Genomic DNA, 19,434 nt, shown 5'->3' with positions numbered 1-19,434 from the left:
TGGCCAACGTTACTTCTCCCAGTTGACTAAAGCAAGTTCAGTTCGATGCTGAGACTCACATTAATTACCTCTTTGCTCCTATAGACACACTTTTTAAAAACTCTATTAATAATGCCATGGTAGATGTTTTGGTAGCAAAAACGAACGTTTGTTTTGGCTGTTATTCTTCAAGCAGGTTTAGGCAGTATAAAATTAGTTCCAGTTAGCTAAGCACTGCGGTAAACTTGGAGCTGTTTCGGTTTTTCTTCATAGGAAAGAAGACAAAGCATCATTATGGCTATAGGAAAGTATTTCCCAAAGGAGTTGCTAGTTTGCCCTTGGTGCCCCTTTTGGACAGGCGGTTAAGGGCTATTAGGCACCTGATGTGTGATTTATCAAGAGGCAAGTGCTTTCAAATAGCCAAAGCAGCACCATGGTTTTTATACAGATGCTCAGCCTCTTGCTCCCCAACCCTCAAAGATAAAATCCTGAGATGGTACAGTGGACTGTACCACTTCAGACTGTGGGGGAGAGATTTATTTCATTTCATTTCATTTCTATACTGCTCAGTACCCAAAGCTGTCTGGTTCACAACAATTCACACACAAAAAATACAGACCACAGATACAATGTTGTAGTTAAACACAGTATAAAAAATGTCAACATACAAAAATTAAAATAATTTAAACAGCTAAAAACTATTTTAATAAACAGTTTCAATACTAGACCTGTTCAAGACAGCTGACATAAATGGACCATCTTATGCCATTAAATGCCTGGGAGTAGAGGGCAGTCTTAACATGGCACTGAAAAGATGACAGCGTTGGCACGAAGCAGACCTCAGTGGAGAAGGCATTTCATATTTGGGGGGGGGGGGTTACTGCTGAGAAGGCCTTCTCCCTTGTTGCCACTTTTTGAGCCTCCCTTAGAGATGGCACTCAGAAGAAGGCCTCTGAAGTTGATCATAGTGTCCGGGTAGATTCGGGTCAGGAGAGGCACTGCACCTGGTATTGCTGTCCCAAGCCATGCAAGCCTTTATAGGTTAAACCCAGCACCTTGAATCAGGCTTAGAAACATACAGCAGCCAGTGCAAGTGAGACAGAATTGGTGTTATATGCTCAGACCTTCTGGTCCCAGTTATTAATTTGGCAGCCACATTTTGCACAAGCTGCTGCTTCTGAACATCCTTCAAGGGCAGCCCCACATAAAGTGCATTGCAGTAATCTAACTTGGAGGTCACTAGAGCCTAGATTACTGAAGCCAGGTTATCCCTGTCCAGATAGGGGCAAAGCTGGACCACCAGCCCGAGCTAGTACAAGGCACTCCATGCTATTGTGGCCACCTGAGCCTCATGTGACAATGATGGCTCCAGGAGAACCCCCAAGCTATAACCCTGATCCTTCAAGAGGAATGCAAACACATCCAGAACAGGTTGATCCCCCCTACAACCACTGCAATGCAGTAATCTCCACTCCCAACTCAGACAGTCACCCCAGGAGGATACCATGGTTGACGGTATCAAAAGCCACCAAGATATCAACAAGATCACATTCCTCCTGTCTTTCTCCCAACATAGGTCATCACACAAGACGACCAAGGCTCTTTCCATGCTAAAATCTGGCATGAACCCCAACTGAAATGGATCCAGATAATTGGTCTCATCCAAGAGTGTCTAGAGCTGGTTGGCCACCACCCAGTCAAAGATGTTGCCCAGGAAAGGAACATTTGCCACCGGCCTCCAGAAAAAATTTCTTCAGGAGTGGTCTCACTGCCACTTCTTTAAAGTGGTTCAGGACCACTCCCTCTCACAAGGAGGCATGAACCTGTGGGCACGGGAGAACCAGAACATGGCACAGCCTGGCTAGTCCTCCACCCAATGTCATATCTTCCTCTACATTGATTGTCGCCCTCAGGTGTCCCCCCCACACACACACTTGGCCCCATATCTTCCTTCCTAGGCACATACTCAGACCCTAAGAAGTTAATAAATCCCCCATCAAAGATGCTATTTGGCCAACATGTTAGGGGATGGCCTTTTCATGTCATTGAAAACAAACTTTGGGGCTTAGAATGTGCTCAGAGGTAGTTACTGCAATCTAGTGGATTTGCACAAATCTCCCTGAATTTTTTTAAGTTAAATTTGCACATAAATGGCTTTAACAATTGTGGCCCTTTGAATTCTCAGTATCACTGAAATTACGACAAATGTGGTACTTAATAATATTGTACCCCTTGGCACTGGTTACCCCACAGAAATACAGTAACATTTTCTTTTTGAAAAATAGAATAAGATGGGGGATCCTTTGTAAATTGCAAGCTTTGAGGGCAGAGGGAATCTTTCATTTTTTGGATATGTATCAAAGTAGAACTGCAATAACAAGAGGTGATTTGCTTAATAGGGCCATTTGTGGCTCTGTCATTCGCCTGCCTCCCCTTCTGTTTAACGCTTGAGGCATTGCTACTTCCTGTTTTTATGAAGCCTTGTTATTGGGGAGACTGATTGTAACTCCTGGCAAAGAATTCTCCTTTCATTTCACATAATGTTGCTTGTAGCTAGATAAAATGTGAGAGATTACGGAGTGATGCAATCCTCCATACAGGCCTGCTTCATGTTTATTGGCTCTAGGAGTCAAAGCAAATTCTTGTTAATTTACTCTGAGGCAGAAGCAAATGAAGAGGATAAATTGATATAGATTGGAGATGCAAAGTGGTGGAGTGGAGTAGACTTCCTAATTCATATTCTTAGATGCCGTTTATAGCAGAACATTAATGCATCAGGATCTGTTTATTAAGGTTAATCTTTGTACTTTGGTTGGTTATTAAGGTGAGGAATTGAAATGAATTAAAATGTTACAGGTATACCACAAATAACAATGATCAAGGTGTATATGTAAAGTCTAAATACTGTTATCTTCTAAAAATTCTGATGAAACATAGGAAGGGAAAATTTCATGCTCTGTTTTGGTGAGTGGTCTGTTGCAGCTTTTGGTTTCTGTTAAATGTATTTTCATGTACCTTGTAGCAGTAAAAGGACTGGCGGCACATTATATGATATGTAAAACAAGTAGGCAAAGTCTGTGCATGGAAGGATCTATAGTTGCAAACAGTGGAGAAAGGAGGAGCCAAATAACAAATGAATGATTCATATCCCTATGATATGTATAGCTGCATCTATAAATAAGTGTTTGGTGTGGGATGCGTCACTTGCAGCACCCACATAACATTAAACATGACATCAGTTGGAATTGTGAATCTGTTGCAGTAGTACTGCGGGCAGATGAACCCAGGAGAATGTTTAGGTCCAGGTGTGACACTACTTATTCAGTGTATCTAAAACCTTGTGACATAACTTTCCACCAATGTGAATTTTTAATCCTTGTCGGGAGGCTAGCAGGTCATATTTAAGTAGTATAGATTTCAAGGCGGATCATGATGGTGGAGTCTCGCCCTTCATCTAATTGCTCACTGATGTGAGGCACTCATTAAGAGATCACAGCCCCACCTTGAACTGATGAATGTGTGAGCGTACTGATAGTATCATGCGCCAGGTCTCCAGATGATTTCAGCCACTGGATTCATATGGATGTTGAAAAGCATGGAAGATGATACTGAACCCCCCATGGAGGAAAAGAATCTTGTTTCACTGTAGTAGCAGAACCACTGTAAGAAGAAACCCTAGCTTCCAACTTTTGTGGATAATGCAGAAAAATATTACAGTTGATAGTATCAAAAGCACTTCTGACTGTGTTTGCTGTTTGGAAGTTCTTAAATGGGAGAATGTAGGAAGGAGCTGTCCACTCCTGGGTCAGTCTTCCTGCTTTTGTACATGACTTATTCATCCACAGTTGTAGCATAGCTCACATTTTTCAGAGTGGTATAGGAGATAATTCAAGGATAATAACTGATAAGTACATACCCAGTTGTGGCCTTAGTAATGAACACATGACTTGAAAGGGTAAGCTTTGAAGATGCCTTCCCCATTGTCTCTTAAATCTGCCTTGGTGTATGTGGTGTGAGCATACATCTTAGCTCCAAGGCTCTGATCGGCCAAGATACCAGAAGGAAAATTCCACCTCCAAAAGTATCTTATTGAAAATAAAGACTTCCTCCATGAGAATAAGTCAGAAATTGCCCATCATGTTTAGATGATGTCTGTCATAAGTTTGACCTAGTTGTCAGTGTCTGTGTTCAGACAACATGATAGTCAACAGTGGGGTAATAATCAACTCGACAATTGTTTATCTTGGGGTTACTCCCCACACAACATGGTAATAATCAACTGTGGTGTGGATTAGCATCAATGTTGAGTTGACTATTACTCCATGCTGAATTGACTCACTCATCCCCCGCCCTCTCTGCCCCCCTCCAGTCCTCCCGCTAGTATCCCATCAGCCTTTGCTGCCAAAAATCTATCCTATCAGCTGAACTAGAGTGGCTGCCACTGCTTTGACCACTCTTGCCTTGCGACTCTCTGGCTGACGAAATAACCAACGGTGGCTGAAGAAATAACCAATGCTGTGAAATAACCAATAAACTCACAAGACGATAACCAATGGTGATTCAAATGGCCAACTCTGTACAGCGTTGGTTATTTGTGTTGGTTATTTCAGCCAAATAACCAACCGTTGGTTAAAGAACTTCTGCATACAACATGATAACTCACAGTGTGTTATTGATTTATTGATTTATTTTATTACACTTATATACCGCCCCACAGCCGAAGCTCTCTGGGCAGTTTACAACAATTAAAAATAGTAAACATTAAAAGCATACAAAAATTTAAAAAACATAAAAACAGTATAAAAACAACAGTATCCATTTAAATAACCAACTATCTGCTATTTAAACCACAGTGTTGTCTGAACCCAGTCAGTGTGCTGCTGTTGTTGTTTTGCCTAATAACTAACAGTGCAATCTTATGTATATCTAATTAGAATTAAGTTCTGTTGAATTCATAGAGGGCCTTGCTAGACCTACCGGGTGTTCCGTCGTTGAGGAGCGGTGAAAGCGGATTTTCCCGTTCAGCCGTGATGCCTCATGATCCACACCTGCCTTCGATTTGTGGCGGAAGTTTGCGCCGTTTGTGCTGCCGCCGCCGCGAGCACGGTTGCGCAGCCACACCGGCCTGATTTCCGCGGCTTTTTTTTCGCTCGCTGCACGGTTTGCGCACGTCCGAAAGACCGCAAACTTGCGCAGCCGTCAGCGATGCCGCCGCCGGCCCTGGCGGCGGCAGCGGCGGCAGTGCCAGTGCCAGCTGAAGTGCTGCTGGTGCTGTTGAGGGTCAACATTGATGCGCTCACTTCCTGATGGGGGTCGTGGCGGGTGTCATATGACCCGAGGTCAATCGTCTGCATGGCCACTCTGTGCCTACATCTCCCATCATGCCTCTGAGGTGTCGGCGGCGATGATCGCCTCTGTGCCCTCTGCCCCATCCCAAGGAGCCAACCCACATCTGGCCGTAGCCATGGCAGCAGCCCACAAACAGCTCTGCCCTCTGCCAGCCTGGTACCCACACTAACAGGCAGCGTACAGCACCACCATTATGCGGCCACGGTAGCTGCCCACCGCAAGGAGTCACCAGCCACTTTTCCGGTCCTCCGGTCCTGCGCAAACTGTCACTGGGGAAATAAAAAAAAAACCACTAGAACAGGCGCACATCCCCCACCCATCCCCCACACACCCCAGCAGCACACTAGCCACTTTTCCGTTCCTCCGTTCCTGCGCAAACTGTCACTGGGGGAATAATAAAAAAAAGCCGCTCCGCCGTGCTGCCCCAGCTGGCGGACTGCGCGCAAATGGCGGAGGCGGCTTGACCGAAGCCGCTGACCACTCCCCCTTAGCACGCCTTTTCCTGCCCAGTGCGGACCGCAGTGACCTCACATCCTCCCACACGTACTCCGAATTACCGCGGGACGGCAGGAAAAGGCGCCCTAAAACTCACTTTTTTAAAGTCGGGAGAAAGAGGCTTCACCGCAGGATAACGGCGGATCCTCGTGAACGTCATCTGGAAGCCTCGACGTGACTGCGGAAGGTAACGCGCGCTAGAGCCTCGTCTAGTAACGCCCTGAGACTACTCCCAGGTCAATGTGTGCAAGATTACAGCTGAAGTGTCTGCTCTGAAAGCAGCACCCATAGTAGAAAAGCCAGGAGTATTTTTAGATTTTGTTTTATTTTCCAAATTGCCTGTGCTGTTGTTGTTGGTAAATGCTCTTGACTAGAGTAGTACTTAAAGCTCAATAAGACCTGTGTGACTAAGCCGGTAATGCTACTGGTCTGAAGAGGAAGCGGCAATGGACAGGCTTTTTTCTAAGGGAGTGAGAGTCATAGTGCATGCCCCCTATGATATCACCTAAGATAAAGAAAATGGACTCTAGGGAGTTGGCAGCTGCTCAATAACTGTCCTAAAACCCATTGGAGAGCTCTTGAGACCTTATGTAAAAGGGGATGGGCATGTCCCTCAGGGCGATGGTTCAAGGGCCTACAGAGTGTTAAAATCAGAGTGTCAAGAAGGTCAGTTGCTTCTCTCATTTCTTCCCCAAGGCATTTGTTTAGGCAAGATAAGATTTTCTGAGGAGAAAGACTTGAGCACTGATTTAATATAGGAAATGTTATTGGTTTTCTAGGGTGTTCTCTCTTACCAAAGGGAAGTTGAATTTAAGTGGCTATTAAATTTTGGTCAAGGTTGAGGTTTTTTGTGGGGATTTTTCAAAAGCTTCTACAGGAAATGGCTAGTAGTTTCGGGGAGGGGGAGCCTCACACTTTTTCATTATTTAATGACTTTTCATTAGAGTAACATGCCCGAGGATTTATAAATATAACCTTGTGTGCCAAAAAGATTTCCATCTTTCATGTACTGTGTCGACATTCAGAGCTGAGTAAAGAGAATGTGATCATTATCTTTTTGATCAAAAGCCCCCTAGGTAGTGTTGTGATGAATTCTGAGCTGGAGAGATAATTTGCTTATGTGGGCTGAGTGATATGTAGGAGGAAGGTGTCTTTGATGATACACCTTTTCCCTTCAGAATTTTTCCCCAAAACAACTCCCTAAGGGGTCACAAAGAATTGCCTCAAAATTCTCTGCATTATGCCTTGATGTTTTGGAGATACCTAAGACACCAATGGTAGATGCACCGGTGGCTGTCCTGAATAGTTTTGCCATTCTTCCTTCTGGCAGCGATGGCCTTCCTAGAGACAAATGTGATAAATGCAGAGAGGATGCCCTCCAAAGGAGTTTCAAGGCCTCATAAGGCATCGCTCAGGATTATGACACATTCCTTGAGGGAAGCAGCCACCTTGGTTGCTTATAGTCATGTCCTTCTATCAAGTTGGTATATAAAGCTGTCCCCTGGAAATCTCTGTACAGTCATATTAATAGGGGATAGCGTGAACGCAGTCCCCCACTACCACAAATTATGCAGTCGAGTTTCCAGCACTTGGGGAAATTGCAAGGGTCAACACACCCGGAGTGCAATGGATGAGCCTCACCCTGGGAAAACCACCTTCGTGATCATGGTATCTCCCCTGCCAGTCATATGGATGATTACTCTTCAGTGGATGCAACCTTTGGGAGGCATGTTTTGCCAAACGTGGTTTCTGTCTTTCTCATTCATAGAGATCATCTGCTTTGCTACATCCATAGATAAAAGACTGCCCCACCCTGGAACACTACATAGGGGGCTTTTGATCAAAAAGATAATGTTCTCATTGCTCAGCACTGGATATCAATAAAGTACATAAAAGATGAAAATCTTCATGGCACACATCATTACACATAAATCCTTAGGCGTTGTAATGAAAAGTCTTTAAATAAAGATAAAGTGTTCTGACTCCTCACAGATGTTAGCTATGAAGGGTAGTAACGCTACTGCTTATGGGAATAGTACAAATTGTCAGTTTGGAAGTAGATAGTTCAATTCCAATGGAATGTCCTTTCTTGTCTGCAGTATCTTGTATGGCCACGATCTGCACTGATCATATAAGTATCTGTATGTGTGTATCTGTATGTGTCTAGGCTAGGGTGACCAACTGTCAGGATTTCCCCGGATTTGTCCTGGTTTTTGTTCTTTCCATGGTGTCAGGGGGGATTTTCTATAATTTTCAATAATGTCCTGGAATGACACACCTTCCCCTTTAAGGCTGCCATTAGCATGGCAGGAGGGAATGACATGTGTTCTTGAGGCACATCATTCCCCCACCCCGAGCTCCAATTGAGGTCTTAAAGGGGAAAGTGGGTCATTCGTGGACATTATAGAAAAGGCCCCAATTGGAGTGGATGGTGGTGGTGCAGAATGAAATCCTTTCCCCTCCTCCACTCCAATCAGGTTCTTTAAGGTGGCGGGGGAATAACGTACTTTCTGCAGGACTCAGAAAGCTGCTTCCCCACACGCACACTAGGTGTCCTCTTTTTTGGTTTCCCAAATATGGTCACCCTAGTCTAGGATCACAGCAACCATAGTTCATGACTGGTTCATGAATTGGAGAGTCAGTAAGAAAAGTACTGCATAAATAGCCTCACCCCCCAAAATAACGGAGTGCTGAGGAACAAAGCCTAAATGGAGTCGGTAGTTGTGAGAGTCCTTTCTAGAGTAGGTTTATGGGAGGAATCAAGATTAAAGACCAGGACTAGGCTAGGAGCAAAGAGGTAATAGTTTGTGACTTTGAACTGAATCTTTGGGAGTGTTTATGCATACATGGTTAGCAAGGAAAGGAAAGAAAGAATTGTGAGGGGAGGTCCCCCACTCATCCACCAAAGGGCCCCTCCACCCCCAAAGGTTCCTCCCCGCCCCCAAAGATCTGTTGTTAGCACAGACCAAGGTGTAGAAGCAAACACAGTTCATCTGGTATGTCAGGAGCACAGGCCTACTTCAGAGAACTTGCCCCTAGCTTAAAGTCTTTTTTAAAGGAAGAATTCACCATTCAAATATATCCTTCACTTTAATTTCTTGCAAAGGTCACGACTGGATGCGCTACCCCAGGTTTGCGTGTCTTGTTCTCTACCTTTTTGTTCTTGGTTAAAGCTGTAGATTCAGTTTGCCAACGGCTTGGGAGAATGCCCCGTTGCTTAGATACAGAAGGTACTTTGCAAAGAAGATAATGTTGCCAGGGAAACAAGCTCTGAATTTTCCTTTTTTTATTTTTGTTGCTTCGGGGTTTGAACACTGAGCAAAGGATCTTTTCCCTGACAGTTGTGAGAACAGAGTAGTTTTGGAAACTTGCATAAAAGCTAAGCAGTGGAGAAAGAAAGTGTGCTCCATCCAGGCGCAAGGTAGCTTAGGTGAGAAGTCTGTTGGTGATTTGAAGAGTTGAGTTCGCAAGCTGATGTAAACTTTTTGACGCTTTGGCAGGAGTTTGTAATCGGTCCTAAATATATTGGTTAATCTCTCTCTCTCTCTCTCTCTCTCTCTCTCTCTCTCTCTCACGTTAACAAAATCCCTTCTACAAGCAAATCAGATGTTGCAATCCAAGATGGAAATGGAGATCTGAACCATTAATTTGTTACCTGGGAGATTTGTTTTGTGTTTTGCTCTTTGTCTCTGCAGTCCTATGCAAGTCCAGAATCTTCAATAGCTGTGATATATCCTTCTGGTTGGGTTGAGAGAGGTTATGGATTGATTGGGTCATTTGCAAATTGGGACAGAAAGGGGGAGAAAAGGCTGAGCTGTAAATGGGCATATCAGGTCAGTTCATCAAGGAGAATGAGAAAGTAGTTGATGTTACTGAAGATATCAGCCAATCAAATATTGTATTTAATTGGCTCTATGTTTTATAACCCTTGTAATAGTCCAGACTGAACTGGGATAAGAGAGTGGGTTGAGTTGATTCAGAAAGCGAAGACATTTTAAGGGGCAGGAAAGGGGAAGGGAGGGAGGGAGAGAGAGAGAGACAGAGAGGTTGATCACTTTGAGATAAGGAAAGGAGACTGAGAAGTGAGAAAGAGATGACAGGTGACTGTGGAAAATAGGTCTGTAATTTAGGCAAAATCCAAAGAATTGCAGAACTACTACCTTTCCAAAACTAGAGTTGTGATTTCACTGTGAAATAATCTCACACGGACAGTGTGAAACTTGCATAAACAGCTATAACTCAAGGTTTTGGTACTATGTGAAGACAATTGTCTATTGTATTTAGGAGAGGCAATATGGAGGATGATCATTGGTGCTTGGGTGAGAGATAATGGACTCAGTGAAGGATTTATGGTCAAACTAGACATGGCATTATTCACATTGTTTGGGCATGTGTGTTTTTGTTTAAAAATAGCAGGTGTGGGGAAAACAAGCCAGATCAAGGACTGTGGTTGGAATTGGCTCCACTTGCTGCTTGCAATGGGAGTACAAGCTCCAGTGAGATTGGTGCTGTCAAGGAAACCCTCCAAGTTATTCTGCTGCTCACACCATGTCCCTAAATATGGAAAAGCCACAGCAGAAATATTTTCTCCTTCTTTTGTGTGTTTCCCATCTGTAAGCCCTTTGTGTCCAAGTAGCTAAATACCTGGCAGGAAAGCATTATAAATTTAGGGAATAGTTTGCAGTAACTGTGATTACTTGTGTGGTGGAAATTCTTTGAGTTATCCTGCTGCTAACACCAAATGTAGAGGAACAACTTGTGGAAGAAATTTGTAAGTTTTGTACCACTGCTCCCTTTTCAACACTTTGAGACTTGGGTCTATGAAACTCCTGATCACAAGGCTGCTCAATGATAAAAACTTTAACTATAAAACTACTGCCACCAAGAGAAACTTTCTGCACCTTATATACCCCAGCAGCCTGGTAACTAAAGTGTAGGCATGGGTTTGATACTGCCACTATTTTTATTTATTTATTTATTGCATTTCTATACTGCCCAATAGCTGAAGCGCTAGAGACAAGATAAACAAAACCAAGATATTTTTTAAAGGAAATTAAAGACACACTATATTTGTGTGTTGTTTTTCAAATATTAGGATGAAATTGTTTAATTGTACTATAAATAAAGTTGGTCACCATTCCTTATAAGAGACCATTCCTTGTTGCTTAATGGGCTCTCAATAATTTTTCCCTCAGATCAGATTCCCCTAAACTCCACCGCAGCCAATCTCTTACACCCAGGAATGGATGATCTTCAGCAGTCTTCTTCTGCCTCTAGCTCTTCCTGTTGCCCCTAATTTCTAGGAAAATTTTAGTTTCAAGGACTCTCACTGAAATCCCTTCTCGTCAGACATCTTCTTGAATTCTTCTGGCACCTCTGAACTCTGCTGCCTGGTAGAAGCTTCATCACCACCTCACAGCATGGCCTCCTATTTTCCACAGCCACCAGCTCCAGATGCCAGGTCTTCCTCGAGAAGAGTTCTCTCAGACTGGCTTTCTCTTTTCCCAGTTCTAGGCAATGCTCTAATTAGTGCTCCCTTCGGTCAACAACCATGAATTGCAATTGCCCTATCACCAACTAACTCCAACTGTCCCTAACTGTCTCTGACTGACCTTTTGAAATCTCCTGGCCAGTCATGTTTGTTGTGGAAGTCCTAAGTGCTAACCACAGTTGTTGATCCATTTGACTAATCCAGACAAAGGTATCTTCTCCCACTTCAGTCTGAAGCCTTTAAATTCAGTCTGAAGCCTCCCATCAGAATCCTGTAACCAAGGCAAACACAACTGTTTTAAACCAAATACACAGTAATGTGGCTAGGCCTCTGGCCTACTCAGTTGCAGAAGTCACACAATGACTGGGTTTGTTTGGTTAGTTAAATAGTCAATGGTTGGTTATTGTGTGGTCTGCCAGTACTTTTTCATACCACGGTTGGTTATTCAACTGACATAACCAACACAAATAACCAGTGCTATGCAGAGTTGATTATTTGAACAACCATTGGTTATCATGTCGTCTGTTGGGCACTGTTGAGTATTTGTCGCACAAAGTTAGTTATTTTTGGCGACTACAGAGTCCCCTGGCAAGAACGACCAAAGCTGCAGTTGCTGTTCTAGTCCAGCCAGCAAAACTCGCAATGGCTGATGGGATACCAGTGGGAGGTCTGAGGATGGGAGAGAGGGTGGGGAATATGTCAGTCAAACACACCGTTGATTGATAGTCAACTCAATGCTGGCCTTAATCCACACCACTGTTGATTATATGTACCCCCTTGATAATCAACTGTTGATTGACTATTAACCCACCATTGACAATTGTGTTGTCTGAATGCAGCCAATGACTCGGTTCGCACATCATGATAAACCACTGCAGCGATGTTTTAGGCATAATTGACTATTGGCAAAAAGAGGTGAGGGATGGATTAGATGAGGATCTCTTAGAAAGTGTACCACTTTAGAAATCGTGCACTACAATGTGAATGTAGCAGCAGGCTGCCTCTTTCCTATTATCAAGGGTGAAGCAAGGGTTCTATTATCTATTGCAATACTATTGCTTTTTACAAGGTCCAGTCACATACTGGTTCAGCCATCATTAGGCAAAGCGCACTGGATACATTTTTTTTCTAAAAGATGCTTCTTAAAAGTGTTGATATCCAGAGATTCTAGCATTGAAAGTAAAAAGAAGTGGGGAGGAGGGGAAAGAATTTTGCAGTACTTTAAAAAACACACATTGTATCTCAAGTATTAGTTTTGGATGATGGATTTCTTTGTTGCTCCATTACCACTGAGAACAGTTTGGCCCTGACATATTTAATATGCACTGTGGGGTATCTATTGTCTTTTGGTAACAAGTGTGAAAACATGAGCCATTAAGCTTTCATGATTGTGGCATTCTGCTTAAGTTTACATCATCTTTCATTTTGTCTCTTGAAATTTAGATTCTATCCTGACACTCAACCCTGTTCGTAGAAATTGTTAATACACCCTTTAAAGTATACCCTGGTTCTGCTTCCAGAAAGACCCCCTTCCCCCCCTTATAAAGGTATGTAAGGAAAGCTGAATTTAAAGCAACCTGAAATTTTGTGGAGAGCCAAGAGGGAGGGGCAAGTGAAATTAACACAACCCATCAACCCAGCCATATTATATTGGATCTCGATATTTATTTTGTTTGCATAGCAGTTCCCTTGATTATTACATGATCAGAGATTTCAGAGGCAGAGGAAAGAGGTGTTGCTTTTCATATTCAGTTGAAAATGAGTGACTAACAATCACAGTGATGAATTTTTCATTGGTTGTGATCTTCTTCAGAGAAGAGAGGCAGACTGAAATGTTGGTGTTGGAGAGCAAAGCCTTTTATTCCCCACCACCACCACCTCTAAGAAAATAATAATCAGGACAACTGGCAGGCACAGAGATGCAGCACTGATGGAATGTTTGTAGATATATGCTGCATAGCTCAGGTGCCTGCTCTACATAAAAAAGCCATTTCTCCGTTAATGAATTCATTCTTCTTCTGTAATACAATAACAGATGGCTCTTTTGATAGCTGTTTTCTCTCCTTTGCTTATCCTTTTGTATAGCCTTGTAAATACAAATACACACACAAAAAGAAGAGTAAAATTAGTAGAAAACCGTTCTGAAAAATGGACTTTAAAATCCATTTTCCTAGTTTAATTTCTCCACTCTTGATCCTTTAGAAATCCATTGAGAAGGGGATTGCATTTTATACAGTGGTACTTTTAAGACCACATGCACAATTTACTCATGCTTTGTAAATGAGTGTGTAAGTTAAATGTGAGACCTCATAGAAATGTGCTATGAGGCAAGTGATTAATTTTGTGACAGGAGGGATAAAGCAAGCACAGATAGGGAACTGTGTGAAGAGACCTGCAAATATTAATCTTACGCTCACTTTGAACTCAGTGGTGTATCAGTACCTATGGTACTCTGTGTTAAACAATTAATTGCTGCTAACGTATTTGTAACATTCCTCTCTTACCATTTTTTTTAACAATTGGAAGGAAGGAATCAACCATTTTAGGAGCTTCATTTTAGATAGGGTGAGGGGGGGGGTAGCTGCCCCCATGCAGTGATTCACACTGTGTGTTGATAATGATTCAGGCCTTTCTGTATCGCTGACCCTGTGAATATGATTTTCATTTCTCTCTCTGTCACGCAAGCAGTGTGCCAGTGGTTCTTCTAATCCTGTTGCGTTCCAAGGGCAGTTATGGCAATTGATGGCATGATGTTCACGGTGTAGCCGTTTGAGAAATCAGTGTGTGCTGGCACTTATTGTCAGTTTAGCTTTGGTTCAATAAAGCTTTTACTCTCCTTGCTTCACACCTAGAATGGAAGAAAGTGGGGAGGCAGTTGCCAGGGGAGGCATCAGCTGTTGTCCCCCAATAGTGAGCAATTTGGCAAAGTGCCAACAGCCTGCTACCCTCTCCTTCTCTCCTAAAATAGAAGAAGAGGTGTACCCACCCCCTTTGAATAATAGTCAGCCAGCCCTCACTTTTCTGCATATCGTCCTATTTATTCGGGCCAGTTTCCTCCATAAACAAGAATGATCTTTGCAAGCACCTGGAGCCTCACCAGATTGTTGCTAATGCATACTTGTTAACCAGTTGTGAGCCTCCCAAATTAGCTCATCTGTTGCAAGAAGATTGTATTCCCAACACTCAACCCACAATTTCTTGTTTCTATGAAAAGTGGATGCCCGCCCTTTCCCTCATTCCTAGTTAGTGTGCCTCTGGTAATATCAAGTACTCTCTGAGGAAGCATAGCTCAGTGTGAGAGCACATACTTGGCATTTGCAAAGTTCAGTCCTCAGCATCTGCAGATAGAAGAGTCCAGGTAGGAAGGCTGTGGCCTAAGATGTAAAAGATACGTAGGCAGTACTAGGCTTGAGGGATGAACGATGTGGCCGCTTCATATGAATGCGGATTCTGCAAGCTTTGGATAGTGTCCATCCAAAGCTTGCTGGCAGCATCACTGCTGGCAAATTACATAATTCCAGTGAGATTAGGTTCTCTCCTCCCCACCATCCCCACTCAAATTTATCAACGCCTGTTTTCTGCTTGTTTGGAGGAGCCCCTTTTTTAAATGTTAATATAGATTGTATACTTCCTGTCTTCAGCATTACAGCATATATAAGATGGAAGGTTTTGAAATGTAAATGTGCATATTGTAAAAAAAACAAAAACAAAAAACAAATCCAAACCATTATATAGAATGGCCGTTACCAATATCTTTTATGTTTGGGTTTGTTTGTGAATTCAAGTACCGTCACTTCTCTGCCAAATGCTCTAATGTAGTCTATTTTTATATTGATGTCCGTACCGTGATTCAGCATGTATAATGAAAACATCTCCGTGGAAATAAATGGCAAAATATTCCCTATTTTTGAGAACCAATGTAAACAAAACAAAAACAACAAAAAAGCTCTCATTTTCGAAATGGCCTTCAAGATCTCATGCTAAAATAAACTACTGAAGCTGCACAACTTACATTTGCAGTCATGATAAATTTGGGCAAATAACTGTACAGTGAGACGTTCCTGTCGGGCTATGCTGGATGCTGACCTCAGACTGCACTTCTGTGGATACATTTCATTTCCAGGAGCTCAGTTAAATGCCTTTTATCAAGCACTAAATTAACTTTAAATGAGGTGGGGGCGGGCGGTTCTTTTGAAAAATTCAACTATCGATTGTCAGCTCCATTTCATGGCCTGGAGCTTTTCCCATTTCCCTTTCTGCTCCATCAGGGATAGTAAAGCTGCATCTGGGTTCTGCTGATAGGGTGACGGTCTGAAACTTTTAGCGTAATAATCCCCAGCTATCTCTTTCATCTCTGCTCATGAATGTTGCAAAAGAGTTCCTTCTCTGGAGGAGCGGCTTTGGCTTGTGTTCAACCCAACACTTATGCTAGAGGAGAAAAGTGCTTCCAGGGCAGTGTCTTAAAAGTGCCGGCTGCAGCAAGCCAACAAGCTGGCTTGGGTAGAGTTTGGACAATTTTAATTCATTATTTTTTAATCAATTTTTTAACTGTAAGTTTCAATAAAACAAAACAATAAAACAGTGTTTCAAAAAAGCAAGTGTAACTTCATACTTCAAATGCCTTGGTTTCAAATTTATTTATTATTTAAAATATTTCTAGGTGGCCTTTCAAGCCCTCCTTTCCAAAGCCCTCCCAAGGTGGGAGGAAATGCCATTTCTAACCATACTCCCATCATTGAACTTACTCTCTTTCATTTTTACATGGAAGCCCCATTTAAAGTTAGTCGTAGTCCTGGACCAGTGATTGAGAAGATGCCTTTGGATGTTGCTATCTGACTTTGTTCTGAAAGGGCAAGCCAGCACATTCATGACTTACAATTTTGCTGTTTCTGTCCAAGGTCTGGATTTATTCTCTTCCTTAAGGATGAAATTCCAGACAGGTCTCAAGCAGTTTTGGGGCTTGAGGCAGCATCACTATGTGAGAATAATAGCTCTTGTGCACAACTTTAAATGGAAGTTCATGTAGTACATGGACATGCTTGGCCAGTTTTCATATATAGCTTACAAGGCTATCGTAACCTGTTGATGGAGCTGTACTGAGAAAACAGCTCCACTATTCTTTACTGTAATAATGTATTGCGGCATGCTGAAAATTGGAATGCTAAGGGAATAGAGAGGGCTTGTCCATTCCTTTTAATGATCTGTTGACAGCAGCTCATATATCAAGAATGCATTCAACAGCAGAAACTGGGGAATAATCTGTTTATATAATTGTTTCAGACTCTTTTGTGGCCTTCATAAGGAGAGCAATCTTCGTTTTGTAAACAGCACAGCCACTAAGGAAACAGTAAATGCCAATTAAGTGGTAACATTTTCCTTCACCAGAATGAAAGTCCATTGAAATATGGTTTCAGGGATCCCATTGCGCTCTCTCTCAGTGCTTTGATTGCATTAAACATCTGTGCATAATGGTGCAAGGATAATTCAGTTGCTAGCAAATGAACCATTAAATACTCTTGATGGTTCTGGTTTTGGGAATGAAGAAAGCCCCCTGTGTGTTCTCGGGCTACAGCAATGGATAACTGTGTGTGAGCAAGCTGTGGAAACAAGAGTCTTGGCCAGCATGGTTCTAGGATGTCAGTGCAGGGAGCTGTTTGTGTTGGAAGGGCACTGCTCCATGCCAGTGGTGGCATATATTCCATGTGGTGACTTTATGTGGTGCAATCATCCTTAGATGACTTTTGAAAATGCCACAGCTTGGGGCAGGCTGCTGTCATTTCCTAATACTAGCACCTCATCATCATCATTATTGTTTTAGCTTTATGTTTTGTAAACGGGATCATCCTTTTAAATATTTGTGGCCAGAATTTGCAAGCCACAAGGTGGTGATGTCTGGCCATGGGATTAAGAGGGAGGGCTCTGACTTGATCACACAGGCACAACTTGGGGAGTTCGGCCAAGAAGAAGGGGAGGGGAAATAGAGGTTATGCTGGAGTACATGCTATTGATCAAGATAGCAATATGCCTTTGAATATCAGGTGCTGGGGAGTCAGTGAATGGGAGAGGACTTTTCTTTTCAGTCCCTGTTGTAGGCTTCCCAGAAGCATCTGCTTGGCTACTGAAAAAAGGGGGATGCTGAACTGGATATACCTTTTGGACTAACCTATCAGGGTTCGTACAATAATTATATGTTCTTTGCATGTTGAAGGACCTATGCTTCCAGGTATCTCTGGTTTGTTTATTTATTTATTTTACAATATTTATTTACAACTCCCTATCAAAAGATTATGGAACAGTGAACAAATAGCATAAAGAATAAAAGCACTATTAAAATTACATTTTTAAAACAACAATGTCAATAATTCAGAAAATCTCAGTAGTTTTCAATCCTTGTGAAGGGCTCAGCAATGGACTTTTGTACTTTTTTTCCCTGAGCCCACTTGTATCACTCTGACTGCCAGATTACAAAGAGACTTCCATAAGATCTTGTGGGTCTTGAACTGTGGGAGATTGTAATTTAAGCCACATAATAATCATTATCATAAATATTATTAATCATGATATGTTTAGTTATTATTTATAGATGGAAATTGATCATAAATGAATATTTTGCCTGCAGTCTCTCTCTTTCTCTCTGTTCCCCACTTTGCATGCCACAGACTTCATGGTGAAATGGGTCAGAGAGAGAGAGAGAGAGAGGTATCTTTCTCAGGACTGGCAATATGTCTTCTGGGATTCTGCAAAAGTTGATAAATCAATGAGTCACCTTAAATTTGCCCTTGTCTTCTCCCTCACTTCTCTCTTAAGGATCTGTTATAGGCCACCATAGGAGACACAATAATAGTCCAGCTGACCTATGAGTCTGGCCAGTTTGGGAGCATGGGCAAGGGTAATTTCTGACAGAATCACCCTAGTGAATTCCCCCCCCCCGCCCAGAATATCATCATTAAAGTCTGTGAAGATGGGCAAGTGCCATAGAGGAACATTATGATCAAATATCTACAGCAGCGGTTCTCAACTTGTGGGTCGGGACCCCTTTGGGGGTCGAATGACCCTTTCACAGGGGTCGCCTAAGACCATCGGAAAACACATATTTCCGATGGTCTTAGGAAACTGTATTGACTGAACTATGTCATGTATCATCTTTTGTATTATTAAAGCTATTGTTATGTATTATTTTCATTAGCAAACCATCCCATGACAATGGATCGTGTAGAGAAGAACGAAAATAATGTTATGGTTGGGGGTCACCACAACATGAGGAACTGTATTAAAGGGTCGCGGCATTAGGAAGGTTGAGAACCACTGATCTACAGGGTAGATATTTGGCAGCTAGGGATAGGCAGACTCACCTCCATCCGCACTGCTGGGTGCTTGCCGAGCCCCAGCTGCCTCCATTCTCCGCTGGATGGCCTGACAAGCGCCCAACTGTCCGTCCTTTAGCGAGCCGCCATTCTGCATAAAAGCCATAAAGCCGCCACTTATGCAAGATTAGAGGCATAAATGGACCATTCACGCCTGTAATCTTGTGTAAATGGCAGCTCTATGGACCATTCATGCCTCTAATCTTGTGTAAATGGTCTTTTACGGCCACCGTCATTTGAACATTAGATTTAGAAATGGTGGCCCTCATCAAGGATAGGTGGTTGCTGGATGGGTCAGGTAAGCCCCATGACAGGTGGGGGCAGCGGCTCACCATCTCCCTGGATCGGGCCAAAGCAGCCCAAAGCACTTTAGGCCCAGTCTGATCCACTCTGGTCTGCATTGTCCTGATCTGTATTCATACTGAGATGGGCCAAATTGGCCCACTTTGGTTCGGGACCCAGATTTGGACTTGATGAGGTACAGGATCCTAATATATATACCAGTAATCTTTACATCAGACCTGTAAGACAAACTATTAATATTGCTATCCCCATTTGATATTCTTAGCTTGTCAAGTACTTCATGGAGTGAATAAGGCTATCAAGGTTTTTCATTGTTGTTATTTTTTCTCTTTTTTCCCCAAGGAATACGGACTAAATATGAGACATAAAACATTCATGAAAAATCATCCACTATTGTAATTGCAGACTGTAAATCAAATAAAATTGGCAGAAATCACAAAATACATACAGAGC

The 19,434-nt window shown here is 42.6% G+C and overlaps 1 protein-coding gene and 1 non-coding gene across 5 annotated transcripts in view; one reads left to right on the top strand and one right to left on the bottom strand.

The window, feature by feature from the left end:
- The window catches only part of SLC39A11 (solute carrier family 39 member 11), a 451,624-nt gene that overhangs the window by 179,372 nt on the left and 252,818 nt on the right, over positions 1–19,434 (top strand). The gene's annotated exons all lie outside the window — the stretch shown is intronic.
- LOC134397054 (U1 spliceosomal RNA) lies at positions 7,352–7,513 on the bottom strand. Its single transcript, XR_010025335.1, has one exon. It is a non-coding gene; the product is annotated as a U1 spliceosomal RNA (small nuclear RNA).

Source organism: Elgaria multicarinata, chromosome 3, assembly GCF_023053635.1.
Source record: "Elgaria multicarinata webbii isolate HBS135686 ecotype San Diego chromosome 3, rElgMul1.1.pri, whole genome shotgun sequence".
NCBI lineage: Eukaryota > Metazoa > Chordata > Lepidosauria > Squamata > Anguidae > Elgaria > Elgaria multicarinata.
The sequence above is the reverse complement of the archived record's forward strand: the minus strand, read 5'-3'. Positions and strand labels throughout refer to the sequence as shown.